The 22205-nt window shown below is 38.1% G+C and overlaps 1 protein-coding gene across 4 annotated transcripts in view; it reads right to left on the reverse strand.

Annotated features, from left to right (window-relative positions):
* Positions 1-22205, reverse strand: part of LRBA (LPS responsive beige-like anchor protein) — a 373995-nt gene that overhangs the window by 334059 nt on the left and 17731 nt on the right. The window lies entirely within an intron of this gene.

Consider the following 22205-nt stretch of genomic DNA (forward strand, 5'->3'; position numbering starts at 1 on the left):
TACTTAATAAAATAAAAATTCCAGCTGAAGGCAAAATGCATTACACTAAGTTAACTCCTTTATAAGAACTCCCTCCATCCACTTTTTAAACTTCTCTTGGACTTTGGAGTTGTATAAACCTTAAAAACGTGCTTACCAAAATACCCATTATATACCAGCATGCAAACAGGAATTCAGATAACATTGACTCAAATTATCAAAATGGACTCACGACCAGAAATATTTCAGCTCGTTCTCACTTCTACAAGTTTGTGTCCTTATTTCTGTCCTACGTGGTGCTCCTTTCACAGGCTTTGACCATTAACAGCTTCAATACTGTCACCTGCTAAAATCACACCATGTCAAAACTGCCCCAAAACCCATATACTAACTTGCTTCCATATTAGCTCCAACAGCTTCTCTCAGGTAGTCAGGATCCAAAGATCAACAGAATATACACTCTTCATTAACCACTGAAATTACCATACATTTTCCTCAAGTGTCTAAACCTTGTCACTTTGAAGAAGCAATCTTTGGACTTCTGGGCATAAATCACTAATGCCAAACACCACAGGAAGCAGAGAAAGTTACTGCTTTTATGACAGAATAGACAATGTCTCATGGCAACAATTTCTAAACACTAATTTACACTTTTCCATTTTCTCCCCTCTGGGTCATGAAAAATAATTATGCAATTTACTATCAGATGCTTCCATAATATCTCGGGAAACAGCAAGAACTGAATGGGGTGACTTGAGTTATATTCCCAGCTTCTCTATATCAACTCACACTGTCAACTCAAACAAATCTATCAAATCATTACCACTCTCCAAGCTTTAGTTTTCCCCTTCCAAAAAAAGGTGGAGCAGAGGCCTACCTCAAGAAAGCTCTGTAGGGTATGCTAGGCAGAACAAATTAACATAGAATTACCTCAAAACAAATGCAAAGAGAAAAATACACCCCCCCCCCCCCCAAAAAAACCAAACTCCAACAGAACATTCGAAAATGTAAAATAAATAACCTCATTTCACACTGAATTTATCCTCTACAAAACTGAGGTATTCCTCAAGAAGCTGCTCTTCTTAAAATCAAAGTAAGAAACAAAGAAAATACTGTATTCTGTGTAGAGACAGAACAGCTGAAGGTTAAATTCTAGCCACAAACCACCTGCTAATTCTTAACAAGAAATTCATCTCCTTATGCATTTGGTTTTAACTATCAGCCAGCCATCAATTATCACACCAAAACCATATACAGCTACTGGAGGTGACCTTACCTTCACCCTATAGTCTACACCACCAATCTTTCATTTTTGGCTACACACACTATTATCAGAACCCACCCATCCAGGAAGCTGTCAAATTAGGTTTCCAATCTAATCTGCAAACACAAGCATTTCAGCAAGCACGTTCTAGGAATAATATGCTATGGTAAAAAAAAAATTACCATTTTAACACTTCCTGTGAGGGAAGTGAGGACAAAAAAAATTGCCAGGGAAAGCAGAATACCCAAGGCAGGGTGCAGCTGATGTACAATATGTATGCACACCCTTTAGAGACACACAGGCACACACACCCCACACTATCTCACATTAACCCTTTCTAATGGTGATTTGAAACTGATCAACCTTCAAAACACAAATTTGTTTCCAATGACAGGGATCATAATCCAGGTCCATGCATTGGCTAGTTATTATCTGAGCTGCAGTAATGGCTGTGCACAGCAAAATGTAATCTTCCCAAATGTCACAGTAAGTTATGAATATCTGAGCAGCTTAATGCACCTTACTAGCCATGAAGTGTGAGAATGTAATCTTATTACCTTTTTTATGGTTGTATTTTTTTGAATAATGTAGCCTTTGAACTGATGTATAGTCTTTCCTTGCACTTTAGCATGATTTGGTCTCCTGTGTCACACAGTACATTTTTCAAAATTCTCCAATTCAATGTGTTTTAAGTCCTATGCTGAGCTGCATAAACAATCTTTATAGCAACCTACAGGGTGGCATAACGTTTTCTTTCTTCAGCATGTAGAATTAAGTACAAGCTTACAGGAATGGTTTTAAAGGGCAGCATTCAAATACATCTTCACAAATTTTAGATTTTGCCAGTTATATCCACCTTCAAAAAAAATATATAAACTAAACCAATAGCTCAAGCTTCTCAGTAAAATGGTTCTACATTTAGCTGATTGAGAACAGAGAGAATACAGCAATTTTTAAATACACATGCAGAGAGTGTATTTCCCCCTCCCTTAGAAAATTAAACTAATGAGAAGCCAACATAGTAGCACTAATTTTTAGTATAAAATAGCACTACAACACTTCTAAATAAAACCAAGAAGGACAATTTAAACACACCTAACCTTTCTTTGCAATGAAGTGATGTGAGATATGAAAGAGATGGTTCACTGTTTGGGTAAGCAACTACCAAACTACTGCACGCAGAAAATACCTCAGAATAAACAGTCAAGCTCCACCTTCCTGAAAGAACATGATCTAGATTATTAATCTAACTTAAATTATTTATCCCACTAACAGATAAATATTTAGAAAGCTTACAAGACAACCCAAGAAAAAATTTTTCAATTACCTGTAACACAAAAAGAAGAAACCAAGTCCACAATCAGCATTTCTCCTGGAAAAGCTAAATTGGCTCTACTTGGGAGAACTACAGGGCTGGATCTTCATATTTTTATCTCAAATCTCCAAAAAAAGTCTTCACTTCTAAAGAGCTTCATCATCCTTCTGGCTGTTAGATAAACCACACATCAAGTACTTGCTTTGTTCCCCAAAGCCAGGAGGAAGGACTATTAGCCAAACTGTGACCTCCCTTTCCCTCAAGATGATGATTTTGTAATATCAGAATTGTTTCTTTAGTGTGTCCAAAACAAGGAGTATGGACATCTATTCCATGAAGAAAAAAAAATGCAACCAAATAAGCTGGTTGAATCTCAGTGAAAATTTTTTACGTTTATGCTTAATAAGAACCCACAAAGCTGGCTGTTTGTAATATTCTTTGCCTACATTTGTTCTTACCTTCCACCAACGAAATAAACCACCTCCCTGACTCCATCCCCTTTCACATACTCAGAAATACATCTCACATATTCAGAAACTCTTTGAATTTAACTGATTGAAATTTATTAATCATCATAAACAAATGCCAAAGATACGGGAAGTATAAGAATTAAAATCTCTTTAGGGTAAGTGTCTCATAGGGTCATGGGTGATACCAATTTGGTCAAATTCCCTGAAGGCACACAATAAACAGGAACGGTCAGCACCATGATACAAATCCAGATATGATAAAAAGATGGTTGTGATTTGGAAAGGCTTCTACAGAACAGAAGAGGAAAAACATTGGGAAAGAGTAACTCAGACATATTAATTTGCAGTAGTGCATTCTCTGCCCCTCGACCCCCACTTTTCCATGAAGTCTTTTCCATCACTAACGCAACACCTGGAGGTGAGAACATTAAAATCTGAGTCCTAAGAAGATTTGTCAGGAAAGCCTGTTAATAGTTTGGATAAGTACATCAAATAGTGACATTACCATGAACGTCAAGTCAGTGAAACAGCTCAGGCCCAGAGAGGTTAACAGGGAGGGCAAGAAAGGGGCAGAAAAAGCCTGGATGTCAACTTTTTTCTTCATTGTATTGCTGCTATATCAATGCTACATAATGCTCTAGAAAAACTAGAGAAAATACAAAGAACTGTGGGAAGACCCACTCAAGAAAGGTGAGGTGATACCTTCCAGCAAGACACAGATGATTTAAGGTCTTTTGGTACCTTGGCTCAAAGTTTAAAGTAAGTGAGACCATAAACATGCAAGTGACCAGTGACTCTTTCAGAGAAGGAAAGATTCTGCTCCAACCTCTTCTGTAAGCAGAAGATTCCCCTTGAATCTTGCTCTAATTTTGGACTTGGTTTCTCCCATTTTCAAACAAAACCAGGAACAACCCAAAAAAACCCCAAACAAACCAAAAAACCAAAAAACAACATCAAAGAGAAAACAGGTAATTTTTGCATAAAATTACAAACTTTTCCTGCTGATACCTCAGGCTGAAGTTGCCAATCTCCCCCATGCAGCATTACCCTACAGCTGCACTACAAAGAAAGAATACTAATAGTACTAATCTACTCTCTAAAGGAAAAAGGATGGTAAGAAAGGAAGAAAAAAAAAAATTCTCCTCAATTAGCTGCTTTCTCTCCTATTGCCAAGTTCATAACAAAGCCTACAACTTCATCTACCTGGCAAATGAGAAGTCCATTTTAAACCAGGCATATCAAAAGTGGCATTGCACAGCAGCACTGCACCCACTTTCACCTTGATGCTTCTGTGGGGTTCTGTTCAACACTGCTATTAACTATGATCAAAGCTGGATCACTCAGGGAAAAACCACTCTCATTGCTTCCCTTCAAAGGGATGTAATATGAATGTTTTGCATTAAAATAAAATTTTTTCAAGTCTGTCTCTCATTTGGAAAACTGCCTAAATGTAAACTCAACACGCACCCAACAAGGTGTTAAGAGTCTACTGCTGCCACCTAATGTTGTGTTTGAAACCATTAGCCCAGAATTACATATTTTTAATACAGTGTCTCAGCACTGTATCATTCCCTTCCTCCTCCACACACCTCTATCAACAGCTCATATCAGCGTGCTTCGTCACCATGAAGAACAAAAAGCTGTATCTTGAGGAAATAAGACAGGATAAAAAATCAGCAGAAGAGTTGACATTTAAGCACTGGCTTCTATAAAACCAGTTTCATCAACTTCACAAAAGAAGAAGTTACCCAACTTAACCAGGAAATTACTGGCAAATATCTCCTACCCAGTTCATCTGAGACATACATCAGTTCATTAAAACTTTTATTTAAAATGCACTTAGCAATGCATACATGAAAATTACTCTCTCAGCGAACATAACAAATGCAAAAAAGCACAATTCTTGACCATGTAGGTATGATACATATGAAGCATCCATCTGGTGGATGGGTTTCTCCTTCCCAAAAGAATGAGGTGGGGGGGGGGAGGAACAAACAATTTTAAAATACAATTATGCTATAACCAATGATTCTTTATTTACCCTTGCTAATAATCTAGTATTTTCACTCTACTTGCAAGCATTTTTATGTCATTAGTTCACTAGCATGATTAGGTCAGTTTGTAGCATGCAGCTGAAGGCCCAGTGAACACAGAGCAATGCAAGGAAGAATTAGCTCTACACAACGCTTTTAAACATAGAGGCTGGGGAAACAGCACTATGATTTACAAATTTTATACCTTTTGGTTTTAATCTATTTTAGAAAGAGCTACTAACTACTTTTTAAAGTACATACCAAAACCTGAAATTCAGTATCTTATAAAGGGAGCAACCCCAGTTTCAAGTGAAATTATTAGCATAAGTCAGATTTTATCCTACACAAACAAATGAGGGGGGAAAAAAAGCCTATATTTATTTTACCAGCTTGGTATCCATTTAAAAGATGATCTCAGTACAAACAGCTCACATTAAAAACACCATGCCTGAACTCAAGACGGCTACAGCATTCCGTGCTAGATGATCTTTAAGGTCCCCTCCAACCAAGCCATTCTGTCATTCTGTGACACCATCGTGCACAGTGCCTCTGTCTTCTCTTCTGGAAATTCAACAACAAATTCCAAAGAAGAAAGGCATAAACAAGTCCAGTATAAGGAATTTTTCCCTTCTCCCAGTCTTTACTGAGCCATCAAGAGGTAGGACAGCTGATACAAAAAAGATTGCCATGAACACAAAACACAAGTGCCAGGGGCCCAGGGACCCACACTGGCACTGACCAAACAGTGGATAATACCCAGCAAACCTGCAGCCACTGGAAAAGTTCTGGTAGCAAAACAGGAGACAGGATAAAACTGATTCCCTACCAGATTTTGTCTGACACACAACACTGAGCATAGAAGCCCTTTGCTCCTGAGGAGGCTGCACCACTGAGCTTTATTTCAAATCCCTGAGGAAACAAAACTACCAAGTTAATTTTTTGCCAATCAAACTATTTTAAGACTCAATTTCAACACTCTCCAAACAGTGACTAAAGGTGTGTTTACAACACACGTAGTTTTCCTTGTTTGACTTGTATTATATATTTCAATAGATATTACTGCAGACTGTATCTAAATACAGCTGAAATTCCCATCTTACCAGTACCTGTATTAACAGCATTAAAATCTCCTTTTGTTCTAATTAACTTTTTCCAGCGTATCTTATGACACTGTTTAAGACATACAAGAAAGATATGACTCGGAGAGATCGTTTAATAACATGCAAATTTGTAGCTCCATACAGGAAATGAAATATCCTAAATCTTTACATCACATCAGATTCATACGTGCATTGAAAGCAAATAAATCATTTAAACCACGATACAGAGAACCTTTTTAAATTTGCATTTATCTACAGTAAATACTGCCATATTCTTTAATAGCTTGCTAGTGCAATCTTAGCAAACTAATGATTTATGGTTTTGACATTTTAAAAATCAGAAATCTGTCATTTTATGACATCCAGTAGAAAGTCTGCTGGAGTTGGCATTACATTACTCTGAATTTAAACTCAGATACATGAAACATACATAGCAAAGCACTGTACCAAGTGTCCATTTCATTATTCCAGCACTTTCCTCCCTAGCTACGTCTAAAAGTTATCTAATGTTTGTAGATTTTTTTTTTAATCTTCAGCAAGCAAGATACTCCCAGAACTGACAAAAAGGTATCACCCATCAGCAAGCAAACCCAGTCTGCTGTACACTGAGAGAACCACACCTCAGTCACCGAGCTGCATAGGTCAGTATCATGTCCTACCTTAAATCCTCTCCTGAAGGAAGGAGCCAAAAGATAACATTCCTAATACCACATTAACCAAAAACAAGTGCAGAGTGGGGAACAAACCCTACAGTCAGGATGGCTTTACAGGGAATACCCTGCTTGCACCCACTTCCATCAGACAGGACATTTACACTGTAAGCAATTTTTTTCTGCCTACAGGCTAAATCAGGAAAAAAACAACACTGCCAACCACTGCCACCACCCCTGAGCAAATATAGCTGCAGTTTACATATACTTGAAAATAAGGATCCACACAGAAGTTAGACAGGTAGGTTAAAAAGATCAAAGAGGACGGATTCCCACCGCCAGAGAAGAGACTTCTCTGCCAATGGATAGTGACAGAAAAAAACTTCAACCCTGGAAATACATTTAGAGACACCTAAAAAGACCAAAGATCAATTACCTGAAGCAATTTGCCCAGGCTTTCTTGCAATTAAATCACATTTTCTAATGTGCTTAGTATCCAGCATCTGAAAAAACTAACAGCCTGCTTTTTTTTTTAGTTATTTAAATGTAAAATATTACCAAATATATGTTTTCTTTCAACCAAGCTGGTGTGCAAAGACAGCCATTATAATTCAACAAGAAAACATTTTAAGATGCTTCATTTAAACTTATTTTACTTATGATTTTATGAATTACTACATTTATTTCAATTTGTCAAGGGAAATCACCAGTGCAGTAAACTCCTCCCAATTATAAAGAAGTACAAACAATTACATAATTTTTCTCGTGTATGCCAATTATACTGAACAGGAATACTTCTAAATATATATATAGATATATATCCACAACAAGTAAATAATGTACAATAACACTATATTTGAGCTTCTGAAAATTGCAGCTTCCTAAGCTAAGAAAACTAGAAGGAATGTGAATAATGCTCAAAAAGTCTCCCAGTGCATCCAAAGAGAGGTATGTGCACCCAAGCAAGACAGTCCTCTGGAACATGGAAAGAAAATACTTCTTGAATCAATACTAAAACTAAAGTAAAAGCTTAAAACAATTTTTATTTTATCTTTAACCCTTTTTAATTTCTATTTTTGTATTTTTTACAATATCATATACTAATACAGCAACACAGATATAATTAATAAATAATATAATATAAATATATTATATAATAAATATTATTAATTAATATTAATAATTAAATAATATTAATATTAATTATATAATAAATAAATATAAATAAATAAATAATAGTATATATTTATTGGGGGTAAATGATCACCTCTTTTTTTTAACTGATGGTTTGTGCAATCAAGGTTTGAAGACCACTTCCCTAGATGCCAGAGAACAGACAATATATCCCCATATTTTTCTCCAGATGAGTATATCTGCCTGGTATTTTACAGTGGGTTGAGGGTAGGAAGCCACCACTCTTTACCGAATCTGAAGTTTGCATCCTGCAAGTCTCATATTAGCAATTCTTCACAGAACTTTGTAACTTCTGACTTAAATTTGATACCCACTTTGTGACACTTGCAAAGTACATTATTTTAAAAGTGTGTGACAATGGAAGTCTACAAGTAAAAACAAGGTTATATGAGCTCATTCGAGAAAAAATGTTTTGCTAGCTTGTAGAAACCAGGGAATAACAGCTCCAAGTAAAGAAGAAAGGTGAAAGAAACAAAGGAAATTGCAGAGAAGTAACAAACCAGAACACATTCCAAACATGGAATTGTATACCAATAGCAAATAAATTTACAAGGGAAATAAACTGAAGCTCAAAAAGCCAAAAAAGAATACAAGATTAAGAGGTGAATCAATTTACTTATAAAGCTCTGGCAGGTTTTACCAGACTCAGCAACTATAATGTTAAATACTTCCTCTCCTACTGGAAGGCACAGCCCACCCGTAGCACACACTGGAAGCAAATGTGTGCCAGCTCCTCCACTGCCACCACCTTTCCCAGCTCAGCAGGCAAAGTGCTGGGAATTTCAGCACAACAGGTTACAAATTCCAGCAGAAACCAAGAACCAGCACATCTGTTTCCATCATTTCTGGCACTGTCTCGATCCAGAACAGCTGGAAAACACCAACCACAGTTGTCTGCTCAGAACTGGCAGAGTTTGCTGCCACAGCTACAGCAGAGACAGTTATGAGTTGGGATGTAAGAAACATAAATGACATGCTACAGGAAATGTAACACTCGGCTTTCCCTGCTGCCATTTTTTAAATTTTCTGTAGCTGTGATCAACATGGGAGAACCATGCAGACAACCCTGGCTAGAATAGAGGGTGCTTACAATAACTAACAGCCTTCTGTTTATTCTTACCAAGTAATAACTCTTTTTTTTTTTTTTTTTCCTGCTTTCAGATTCTGCCCCCTTCATGTTTTTGCCATTCCTTTGTTTAGAGTTTAAAAAAAAAAAAAGGATTACTGGAAGCCAGCGTACATAATTATTGCTAAAGTGATGATTTCTACTGACCAGAAGAAAAAAGTGCCTTTTTGAGAACAGGTACATCAGTAAAGCCTCCACAACAAGACCATTTTTACTTCTATTTCTTTCAATTCCCACAAGCAATACTGAAAGCAATGACAGAACTGTGACTCTGACACTTAGTGTTTGTTACACGTGGCTTATGTTTTTCTGTGTTTATAAAAACATCTTAAAGCTTTCCCTCCTCCCTGATTTGCCACAACACTGTTTTTTGGTTGGTTGAGGTTTTTTGCTCCTGGCCTAGAAACTCCTATTACTCTAAGGCTCCACCCCACCCTGACTTCCCTCTCGTCCCTTTCCTCAGCATACAAGCAATGACTGAAACAAATTGTCTCCAAGGAACAGGCACAACAGTGAAGGAGAGAAAAAAATCTCACAAAACCACAAAGAAACAAGGAAGACAAAGACTATGAGTGTGTTATCACTATCACCTGTTATCACAAACACACTTTCCTGTTTACAGTGTTGTGACCAAGGTAATTTTAATTGTTGACCAGCTCTGCAACTAAAATTAGACCTAAAAATGCAAAAGCAGCCTCAATTGATACAAATCCAAACTACATTCTGTTTGATTTATTTAATTTTGTAGTCAAATACTACCAACAGCAACCACCACATATTGCTCAGCAAACCTGGCGAGACCCTTCCATTCCCTGTGACCAACTGCAGCTCAGAGTGGAGGAAAGCAACAACTGTTAAACAAAAGGGGGTTGAATTACATTTTGAAGCAAACATTCAGCTGGTAAAGCCAACATTTGCTCAGGCTTGACCTCCGCTATTTCTAAATTTAAAAAAAATCTTTTAAACACCAAATTCAACAGATTTATCAAAAGTTCTGATAAAAACACAGCATTAATGGAGTTCTCACCATTTTTTCATCAACACTGTCACATGTATCTGCACTTCTAAGACAAAAGGGCTTTTTCTGGAATTACTACACTTGCAAGGATTCAAGAATTTATAAGGATGTTTAAGCCCTGCCCCACACAAAAAAAACGTGAATCAAAACTAAATTATTACCCAGGAGTGATAATGCATATAAGCTGAAAAAGGCTACATCCGAATAATGTATGAGTCTGTGACACAGTGTTTCTTAGAACACTCTTTTCCCTGTGAAAAGTGTGATTAACTGAACAACAAATCTTGCTTCAGTGAGACAGTGAAGGAAAGAACATCTGCACTATGAAAAGCTACTCGAGCTGAACACAAAAAGTCTCATTATCAAAGGAGAGGTTAATGCCATCAAAAGAACAGTATAATCTTTTCAGAAAAATCTTCTCTCTCATTCCATATCCAAATTATTTTCCCTTTTTTCTTTAGTGTTAAGAGCCACTGTATTCCTACAGCAAACACAATTTCCCTCAAATTCTGTAAGGAGTAAAACCCCAGAACAATAGAAGAACAAATAATCATCCTCCTAGTTTCTTAAAATCTCTCTCCTATACAAATTGTATTTATTTACTAAAGCAAGTTCCAAAGAAAACATAAAATATCCATTATAGTCACGGATTCTGGGGCTGCAAAGGTAACTACAGATTTTACAGATAAAAGAACTTTCGGAAATCACAGAGGACTTCAGTATTTTTCATCTAAACAAATAAATAGAAATACAACTTCATCTTTAAGTAAATCATTTTGCTTTAAACTCTAAACCTGGAGATTTGGTGAAGCTTCCAACAAAGGAGCTATTTCATTCTCTTTCCTTCTACTGGCACATTATCTCTTGAAATAAAGTTTTGCCAAGCAAATTCGGCACTATGGAGAATCACAGTTGTATTCCTCAAGGTTTATCAAATCAAGTTCTTAGTAACAGCATTTCCTGCAGCTTTCCACACACATAAATATTTACTTACAAGAGAAAGAGACTTCCCAATATAACAACAGAAAAAGTAATTGCCACAGAAATCATGAAACAAGAAACAAGTTTCAAGACAGCAACCCAACCAACAGAACAACTGTGGTCTCTACAGTCTGAAGCCAAAGACCAGCACCAGTATCTGATATTTGCAGTGGGATAAGGGAGTATGTCCTGAAACTCACATATGCCTTGAAGAGGAAGACAGAAAAAAAACCTAAAACAACAACAAAGGCCTTTAATCTTAGGGTTTCCTTTTCCTTTCAGCCTACACATTACCCTTTGTTCCAGTGTAACTTGGAGAACAAAGCCCAAAGAGCACTGCTATCCACCACCTGCCCCAGCAGTAACACTGGTGTGTACATGCACGCTCTTCTGCACAGCTCACCACACTTTTCTGACTAGAAAGACAACTTTAAAGTGGTACCTATGATTTCATGAGATTAAACCACCATTAACATTATACCAACTTTATTTATACACTGAGCTTTAGTGTAGGCCTTTTTTGTCAAAGATTAAGTCATATGGCTCTGTTCCAAAGTTCCAATGTCCTTACAGCATGCACATTTCTGTGTAAGGCCACCAGTTACTCTCTGTGGTGGGTTGACCCTGGCTGGATGCCAGACACACACCAAAGCCTCTCCACCACTCCCCTCCACAGCTGGACAGGGGAGGGAAAATATAACTAAGGGTTCATAAGTTGAGATAAGGACAGAGAGAGATCATTCACCAAATTGTCACAGGCAAAACAGACTCAAATTAAAGACATTAATTGAATTTATTACTAACAAAATCAGAGCACTATAATGAGAAGTAAAATAAGACCTTAAAATCACCTTTCTCCCACCCCTCCCTCCTTCCCAGCTCTACCCGCTCCCCCTCAGAGGCACAAGGAGACAGGGAATGGGGTCCTTCTCCTATGATAGTGTGGGGTCCTCTCTTCACACATTTGCAGATCCCTGCCAGGAGCCTGTTCCAGCACAGGCTTCCCACGGGGTCACAGCCTCCTTCGGGCACCCACCTGCTCCAGCATGGGTTTCCCTCCCGGGCTGCGGGTGGATCTCTGCATCCCCTGTGGATCCCCATGGGCTGCAGGGGCACAGCTGCCTCACCATGGTCTGCACCAAGGGCTGCAAGGGAATCTCATCTCCGGCACTTGGAGCACCTCGAGCACCTCCTCCCCCTCCTTCTCCACTGACCTTGGTGTCTGCAGAGTCATTCTTCTCACATGTTCTCACTCCACTCTTCTTCGGCCACAATTATATCTGCACGACAAACCTGTTTTCTTCTTCTTCTTAAATATGTTATCCCAGAGGCATTACCACCATCTCTAATTGGCCCAGCCTTGGCCAGCAGCACATCCATCTTGGAGCCACCTGGCGCTGGCTCTGCTGGACATGGAGGAAGCTGCCACCAGCTTCTCACAGAAGCTACCCCTATAGTCCCCCCAGCTACCAAAACCTGGCCACACAAACACAATACATTCTCACACCTCACATTCTTCCCATTTCTATTTCTCTACCCCCCCTTGATTTTGCAACCAAATACACAGCTTGTGGTAGCCGTAGTTTTTCCACTCATTCTGATTCTGCACAGAAAATGTGTGTTAACAAAAAAATTATTTAATCAGTACTATTTCTGTTGCTGTTTGGAATTCAGAAAACTCTTCCTAAAACCAAGATAAATGCAAAAGGAAGTTTCCTGAAACTTCCAGTTCTTAGGCTTTTAAGTCACCAGTGATCACAGAATTGTTAGGGTTGGAAGGCACCTCTGGACATCAGGGTCATCTGGAGCAGGTGACACAGGAACACATCCAGGTGGGTTTGGAAGATCTCCAGAAAGGGAGAGCCCATGACCTGCCTGGGTAGCCTGTTCCAGGGCTCTGCTACCCTCAGTGTAAAGAAGTTTTTCCTTGTGTTGAGGTGGGACTTCTGAGTTTATGGCCATTGCTCCTCATCCTGCCACTGGGCACCCCTGAAAAGAGTCTGGCACCATCCTCTTGGCACCTGCCTTTGTGATATTTATGTGCATTAATGAGATCCCCTCTCAACCGTCTCTTCTCCAGACTAAACAGGCCCAGCTTCTGCTGCATCTCCTCATAAGAGAGATGCTCCAGACCCCTCATCATCTTCATCCATCCATCAGTTAAGCTGGCACAAAACCACAAATACTTGATGACAGTGGTAATCCTGTCACATTGTCATTGCACATTTTTTCTGAACAGAATTAAACAGGGATGGCTTAAAATGGTTACAAACAAGCCTCCATCAAACTTCTGCACACAAACTCAAGTACACCTATCCAGCTCTGGTACCTGTGCTGGTTCTTCCACACAAGTGAACAGCTTGAGCTCATATGCAGTTAGATTGCAATGTGACAGCAACCAGAGTAACTGAAAAAAGAAATCACTTCATATGTCCCATGTGGTCAAATCCACAAAGAGATTTTTTCCTCTTTCAAAAATACTGATAAAAGAGTACTGTACTAGCAGGGAGGGGTAGAGATTGCAGAAGGTAAGTTCAAAGATATAAATGTGAACCTCATTCACTTACACACTAGTTGAGGCGTAAGGAAAACTACAAGGTCTTTAAGCAGGTTTCCTAAAAAGAGAGTCAACTTATGTGGATGACAGAATCAGGATGTAGTACATAAAAACTGATATTACCAGTATACTGTGAAACTCCTGACTTCATATTCATGTTTATTTTCTCCATTATAATAATTTATTCAAACCTAAATATGAAAAAAATTCTCCACTGGACTATAACAAAAAAAACCCACTCACTCCTACTTCACATATTTCTCAGAAGTCACAGTCACTCGTGAGGCTGTAGCAAGATGGGGCTTGGTCTCTTCCCCCAAGTAACAAGCAATGGGACAAAATAAAATGGTCCCAAGCTGTGCCAGAGGAGGTTTATATTGGGTATTATGAAAATGACTTCACAAAAAGGGTTGTAAAGCACTGGAACAGGCTGCCCAGGGCACTGGTTGAGTTTCCAGCCCTGGAGGCATTTAAAAGATGTGCAGATGTGGCACCTGGGTACATGGTTTAGTGGTGGACTTGGCAGTGCTGGGTTAATGGTTGGACTCAATGATCTGAAGGGTCTTTTCCAGCCTTAACAATTCTGTGTATTTTAAACAGAAAATTCTGCCATTTGATTTTTTTTTTTTAACTCATGAAAAGCATTATTTAATTGCTAGTGAAAGACTCCCAATCACTTATTCTACAGCTGCTTAACCTGATCCCTCCAAAAACTAAATAGGCTTGAAATCAAAGACAAGTCTGATGCCTTCTCTGCTTGTCAAGACAAGACCCCATTAATGCTGACAGGGAGAGTGCCCGGAATAGCTGCTGTGTCAAGGAGTAACAAAATATTAAATTTCAGGCTACTGCCTTCAAAAATTAGTTATTTTTCTACAGTAATAATGAATTTTAAATAGTTGATTAAGAAAATAATGATAATTTGTTGTAACTGGGATAACACTGTTTCACAGCTTGTGAACAGGATGCAACTGCTTTCTCCAAAATCTACTTTCATCTCAACTACAAGGTATTACATGCACTGTTTGTTTCAAATCATGGAACCATAGAAGAAAAAGCAGTTCTTAGTGTAAAGCCAAACTCACGCAAGTACGTCAGCAATCATTTCAGTGTACAGCAGTTATCTTAATGTAAAACAAACAGCAAATTTGTTTTGATTTTGACAAAACTTTGTGGTTTAAGCTTGATTCTTAACAAATTTAAGACTTCTACCATCAGGTCAGTAATGAGTGATTTATTCAGAAAATCTGTTTATTGATTATGGACCCACAAGGCAACATACAGGAAGCTTTTTGCTTGTTTCACATGTTTCTGTCTTTTTTCCATTTGTATGAAAACGCTCATAGAAACAATCTTGTTTCTAAGCTGTGTGGTATTCCAAGCTGTAAAACATTCATCTTCTCAGAAACACAACTGCTGTCTTTTTAGAATTATTATTACAAGACCTCTAGCTCTCTTTACACTCTCCTATGAGAATGCAAATACTGATTCCTGGGGAACTGCACTTAAACTTAATTCTCTGAAAATGCACTCCCTTGGAATTGTTCAATATGATATTGGCACTCTGAGAAATACCAGTATCTGATGAGAAATGACATTTTCTGGGCCATGAAATAAAAACACTTTTTGGAATAAAATAATTCTTATAGCCGTCACTTCTAAGAATTGTCAAAGGTTCAAAATCTGTGTTTTCGTCGTATGAGTTGTAGGCCCACATTCTCCTCATTTATACTGGCCCTACTTTCAGTTGAGCTATTTTTTTCTGACACCAACACAACAATCTCCAGGATTTATTTTGTAGTCCATCTTGACTTCTTCCATAATCAGCAACTTCCCTGAAGCACTGCAGCATTTACTTCTTGTTAAATGAAACATTCCAAAACAGGGCAGAAAAGCTGCAAAGAAGTGAAGGAGAAAACAACAACAGATCTGAAGGCACAAAGAAAAAGGAATTATTTTTAAGGGACAATAAATAGAATGAGAATTACAGACTATCATCTCAGTGAAATAGTATGGTGAGAAGACTAAATCTGAAAGCAAATTCCCTACGTTCCTCAAACAGAGGGAAAGGTTGCAGGACACTAAGGGGTTTCAAGGGAGCAATGCTGGAGTCTGAAAAGGAGAAACAAATACTGTTTTTCTACTATATTATCCTGTATCAGAGAAATAGGTACAAAAATTATATTCTGCTTGTACCTGTCCCTGGTTTCCTCTTCTGGATACACTGGTGCTTTCGTCTCCTAGTTTCATTCAGCTTTTCCATAAATATTCTTAGAGCTGAAATCTCCTTTTTATAGGTTTTCTTGCACAGTGTGGACTAGGGTTAGAAAACTATTTGTTGTTACCTTGTCTTTTCATTCTTAAACCTTACCTAACTTTCAGTTACCACTTATTCACATACATTATCACAGAATCACAGAATGGTTTGGGTTGGAAGGGATTCTCAAGGTAATCTAGTTCCAAGCCCCCTGCAATGGGCAGGGACACCATCTGCTAGACCACGTTGCTCAGGACCCCATCCAACCTGCCTTTGAACACTTTGAGGGATGGGGTTCCCACTATTTCTCTGGGCAACCTGTGCCAGTGCCTGCCAACCCTTACAATTAAGAACTCGATTTTAATATCTAATCTAAACGGGCTCTCTTTCAGTTTAGAGCCATTACCCATTGTCCTATCAGTAAAGTTTTGTAAGAAGTCCCTCTCCAGCTCTCTTGTAGCCCCTTTAGGTACTGAATAAAAGGCTGCAGTAAGGTCCCCCTGGAGCCTTGTCTTCTCCAGCCTGAACAACCCCAACTGTCTCAGCCCTTCCCCATGGGAAAGGTGCTCCATCCCCAATCATCCTGACACAAATGACTCAGCATCAATACACAAATGACAGAGCTGCTTCTTTCACCATCATCATCAATTCGAAAATTAGCTAAAAGGACTTTCAGAATCCTCCTTGCTCACCTCTCTCAGTCTCCACTAGCTACTACATAATGATGCCAAATTACAGTCCAAGATGATGCAGTCTAAAACATTTGTCCTACTCATTTCAGCACATCCAGAACATGTCCAAATCCTTTCGCTCCAGGTGAAATTAAACATTCCAAAATGATAACTTATAATTCCATTTTCCCAAAGGAAATTCAGTCAGAACATACTCTTTTTTTTTTTTTCCCTTTTTCACCTAAAAACAGAAGAGACCCTGCTTTTCAATAAATACTTGTCTTTTACTTACTCTGTGTACAGTGCTGCATTCACTCCTGGTTTTGCCTCTATTTTTCTGTCAAGGTGTTCTTCTCAAGCACTTTATTGTCTTCTATGCTGTCCTAACACTGCTTTCAGTAATCACTGATAGAACTGAACACACAGGCAATTATAACTCAAGTTGCTTACTTGATCAAAGATATAGTGATTTGAGAGAAAAAAAAAAAGAAAAAAGCCTATAAAAACACAAAGGAAACATTGATCATAGCACCATTCACAGAATTTGGAAGGGAAAAGAAGCTTCCACAGGAAATAAATTTTTTCCTAAGTCTTCTTGGTCTGATTTAATTTGAGCAGCCTGTACAAAGATTGTACAGAACCAGTCTTTAAACACCTCCTTTAGATCAACTCATCAGGTTTAAAGCTGGCCTCATTTTCAGAAGCCTGTAATCTCTGCTAATTAATACTTAGCAGATACTTTCTTTGAGTGTCCTCTTAGTCAATTATAGCAGAGGTGCTGCTCACTTCATTCCACGTCTCGTACAATCAATTCTTGCTTTCACACCCATCTATCAATATTGGTAACTCCTTCCTTGGGAGTTCATCTACGTCACTTGTGTCCTCTTCCAGATCTCCTTCCAGGCTCCCCAGACCATTCAGGTCACAACAAATAACAATAAAAACAGTCTGAAACAGAATGTAAAATAACTCATTTGGTTCTACTGTGCTGCAGCCCACTGCAAATATTTCTGTAATCTTACTTCAAACAGAAGACTCTCCTAACTTCTTCCCCCTTATTTTGCTGTTTTTCTCCCCATCTTGCATCTAAAATTACATAGCACACTTTCAGAAAACAGCACTGGGGCTTCTAACACTCAGTCCAGCTCAAAGAAAGGCTGGTCTAGTGAGAGGTGTCCCTGGCCATGGCAGGTGTTTGGAACTAAAAGATCTTTTAAGTCCCTTCCAACCTAAACCATTCTATGATTCTGTGATCCTCCCTGCCTTAGTTAACTGGAGTTTAACATTTCTCTCTTCTCTCCTTGTTACAGGCTACCTGCATCACTCAAGGAAAAAACAAATAAATCAAACTAATCAAACCCTGCCCCCCTCCCATCCCCAAAAGACATTACAGAACAGAACACATCAGTGTGAGTTTGTAGCAGAATGCTTCCTGAATAATAAAGAAAACTTTTGCGAATCTTTGAAAAAGAAAAAAAAAAGAAGGAAGTAAAGCAGCACAAAAAGGACAGATGTCTAAACACTTTCCCATCCTTTGGCTATTTAGAAACACATTTTTAGAAAAAGAAAATTAACTGCTAACCCATCCTTTGTGTAAAGTAGCATCAAATCCATCTGTCCAAGGATAATCAGATATCAAGACTGGTTTTACACACACTTCGAAATAGTATAGTAAGGGGTATTTCATCAATTAATTCAAGGTATTGTCAGTTGGGTTTTGTTCTTTTTCTTTCTCTTAGAAAGGCAACAATGCCAAGCACTGCATCCTTACTGGGAAGTCAGAACTGTGCACAGATCTGCTGCTCCACAGAAACAAGACTGATGAGCACCATCTCATGGGCGTTTCAGGTAACAGACTTGAAATAAAAAAAAATAACTTTATGGATTCTCCAGTATATGGATATACCTTCCAAAATAAATACACCGAAATTGAATGACACACAAGCATAATTTCAAAGTTTCAGATGCTTAGATATGAAAATGTGGCTCAAGTTAAGGATTTTCCCATAAACTATTCACTGCAAATATATCTGACAGGAACATTGTCTCATTCACGCAGGAAGAATTTTAGAAGTATTTAGCCACTAAAAAAAGGATTTCTAAGCAGTTATGTACATAAAATTAACACCACACCCATCCCAAAGAATCCACTTTCTGGCAGAGGGACTCTAAAATAAGTTCTTAAAAAATAAGATAAGAGCAGTACCAACAGAACTTTTATTTCCCTTTTATGCCTGTACATAATTTTAAAAATAACTTTAAAAGCATGATTACATACTTGTATGTTTTCAGCTGTACAATAATTAATGAGGTTCTAAGAGATTGCTTACATCCATTCCAGCAGATCCTAGAATGACTAAACTTGACTCCTTAAAAACAGTCTTGTGGGCCACATTACTTGGAGTACTTGACACTCAACAATACAGTTTCTCTGTGGCCTGAAATTTTACCCAGCAACAGCAATACCTCAGAGAGAACAACCCCTTTCACTTGTCTACTAGTTCAGGTTACAAGGACACTCCTGTTGTAGCTCATGACATTTTTATCTTTCTTCAGTTAATTGGAAAGCTTAATGACAAATAAATGTATAGACAACTAACCTTGCTAAGCACATTTCTGATAAATAAAATTTTGCTCACTATAGTTTCTATAAGCTTTATTGGTAAAATATCTTGTAATAGTCACTGTCAAACTAGTTCTACTCCTTCGAGTACTAGCTTTTACCAGCCGTGCACATCAAATGAAACTTTGTTTACTGATTTTATTTATTAGATATCAGTTAACTAACAAACCAAGGACCAAACCAAACCAAAAGCTTAATCACAGCATTTTAAGCACCACTGCAGAGATTAGAGTGAACACAGATTCTGCTAGCACATGCAAAGCTGCTCCAGGCTAAGAACTCCACTATAAAAACTAGACTGGTAATTCTAGAGCAGCATCATTTTTTGAAAGCTATAAAGCATTGTTGTGTACCCCCTGCCCTGAACACAGTCTAGTTCTGTGAAAGACGTTCACTAGAACAGTGTGGCTGGCACGTGGAGGAGGAGGTCACAGCCCTCCAACCATTGCGTCACCTGCCTGCACCACCTCTGCAATCATTCCACCGCAGCTGACGGTCAAGCCAGATCTAATATTTTCACATGCAGATCAGGATGACTGTGAGTAATCCTTCCGAGCAAACGCAACAGTGTTTCCTTGGCTTCCTTCCAAAACTCACTCCAGTGATCCCTATGCACAGCCTTCCCAGCACAGAGGCTCAGCCAGCTCCCCACTCCCAACGTATTAGTAAATTCACCAGTTTAGATCCTCTGCAATCAATAAGAAGGAGGATAATAAGTTATAAATTCCTGTGACACAATTTGTCTTGTCACTACATGAATCTCCATGAAACTATCAGGATCAAAACAGATGCCTTTTCCCAAGTTCACTTTTACCACCACAAGTGTATCAATTCTCAATCAGCTGCAATGATTTTCCTGCTTATAACAGGATGCACCAACCCCCCTGTAGAAATTCACCACAGAAGAAACTACATTTGGTCACCAGCCCTGCCAGCTAACAAGAGTTTCCTGCCTGGTAACAAATATTTCAGCTCCATCCCATGAATCCCATCTCACAGCAAAAAATTAACACCAGGGCAAGACACATTCTGTATGAAGAAGAACCTAATTATCAGAGCCCAGCTGCTTTAACATCTTTCTGTTCCTAACTCAGGCAGGTCTGTACCAGCTCAAATACCATCTTACTCAGGTTTCCAGATTTCTCTAATAAAGATGAGAGATTTCTGCAAGGCCAAACACACAAAGTTTCACCCAATGTATCAAGCCAATTTCAGCATCTTTGGATGGGCTTTCATCAGAGCACTGAAATTTCTTCCCTTTACAATCAAAAAGTTTATGCATCCTTTATTGTAATAAACATAAAACCCAGGTTTTTTTAATTAGCCTACAATGCTGATCTGCACTCAATAAGACTCCATGCAACTAATTTTAGTACACTGTTCCCAACATCTTCAAATCTCTAGCAGAACACCTCATATAAGAAACACTTGGCTGTTTTTAAGTTTTTGCACTGTTAAACTTACTGCCACTCAAACCTAAATGACTACAGGCTTATTGGCAATTGTTCTAAGCTGTCCCCTAATCCACTTTGCCAAGATTTATTATTACACTTAGTCTGCTGACTAACTGCATAAAATATTAGTTGGCCTTATGGTTGATGTTATGCAGGAGGTCACATTAAAACATTAATCCCTGGGTCTTACAATCTATACTTGACACTCTTTCAAGGGATGCTTTTATTGGCAACTATACACTTCAAAGTGCTATTCCAAGATAAGCCTTTCAGTAGCTGAATTTTAGGAGGAATGTTGCTCTTCTCTGAAACATTTCTATCTTTTTTAACACTTGCACTTCCACTATTACAAAACAACAATCCCTGCCTTCTACATTTTTATTTCAGCCACCACAGTTATGGCACAGAGTACTACACTTCTAAAGTTGTATCACTCTCCTTCAATGGAATTCTAGTGACTGGTTTTGTTAAACAATATTACAGTTCTCTTACACTTCTGTGTAGCACAACAAATCAAAAAAAAAATTCATAAGCATATCTATAGTTGTCATACATGTGCAACACTACAGAGAATAGGACAGCATCATATGCAGGTGAACTTGAATAAAAAGCTAAAAAAAGACTGCAAAACGTTAGGTTTTATCTTAAATTCAAAGAGTCTGAAAATAAACACTTTTCCAGTGTAAATTGCTATGTCTTAATGCACTAAGTACATTGCAAATAGCTTTATACACTTCCCTGCAAGCCTAACTCAGACTGGTCTCTAAATGTAAACATCCCCATTGTGTTATCCAGATTGAGTTAATATAAAAACCCAAAGTAAACCTCTCCTCTCCTCCTACTGGCATGACAGGTGAGCACACAATCTGTATTACAGAACACTTCACTTTCTGTAACTGAAGACTGAAGCAAGAAATACAAACACAGGTTTTGGCACAGCCACCACATTATTTCAGCTCTATCAATTGCTGAGTTACAAAGAGCAAAAAAGGAAAACTGTCTCTATTTACTCAAACACTTGCAGTAAGAGCAATGAGGTCTTGGAAATCCAACTAAACTTATAAACCCTAAGTTTTCTGTAATACCCTTAAGATGTTTGCAAAGTATGGGATTTTCCACCCAGCAAAGTCTCAATTTTCCTTCTGAGATTTATGATATATCTTTTTCCTATTTAGTATTTACTTAAGACTGAATTATGCAGTGTGAGTGAAGCAGATTAACATTTTATCCACATTAATCCCTCTTCAAGGCAGTCTGTGGAAGCACATGGGTGCCTCATGTATGACTACTCAGCCATAGAATTGCAGCATTCTTATTTTATAGGATGACATCACTACTTAAGTATATTTATACTGTGAAATTGTAGTATCACACACTTTAAAAAAATCATGTTTGTTTGGGTTTTTTATACACATAAACTGAAATACCGGGAAAAAAAAAAAAACTTATTCAATTACCAACCCTGGGAAAAATACAGTGGCAGTGGATGGAAGGTAAAAGGAAAAACAGGGTT

This window comes from Corvus hawaiiensis, chromosome 5 (genome assembly GCF_020740725.1).
Source record: "Corvus hawaiiensis isolate bCorHaw1 chromosome 5, bCorHaw1.pri.cur, whole genome shotgun sequence".
NCBI lineage: Eukaryota > Metazoa > Chordata > Aves > Passeriformes > Corvidae > Corvus > Corvus hawaiiensis.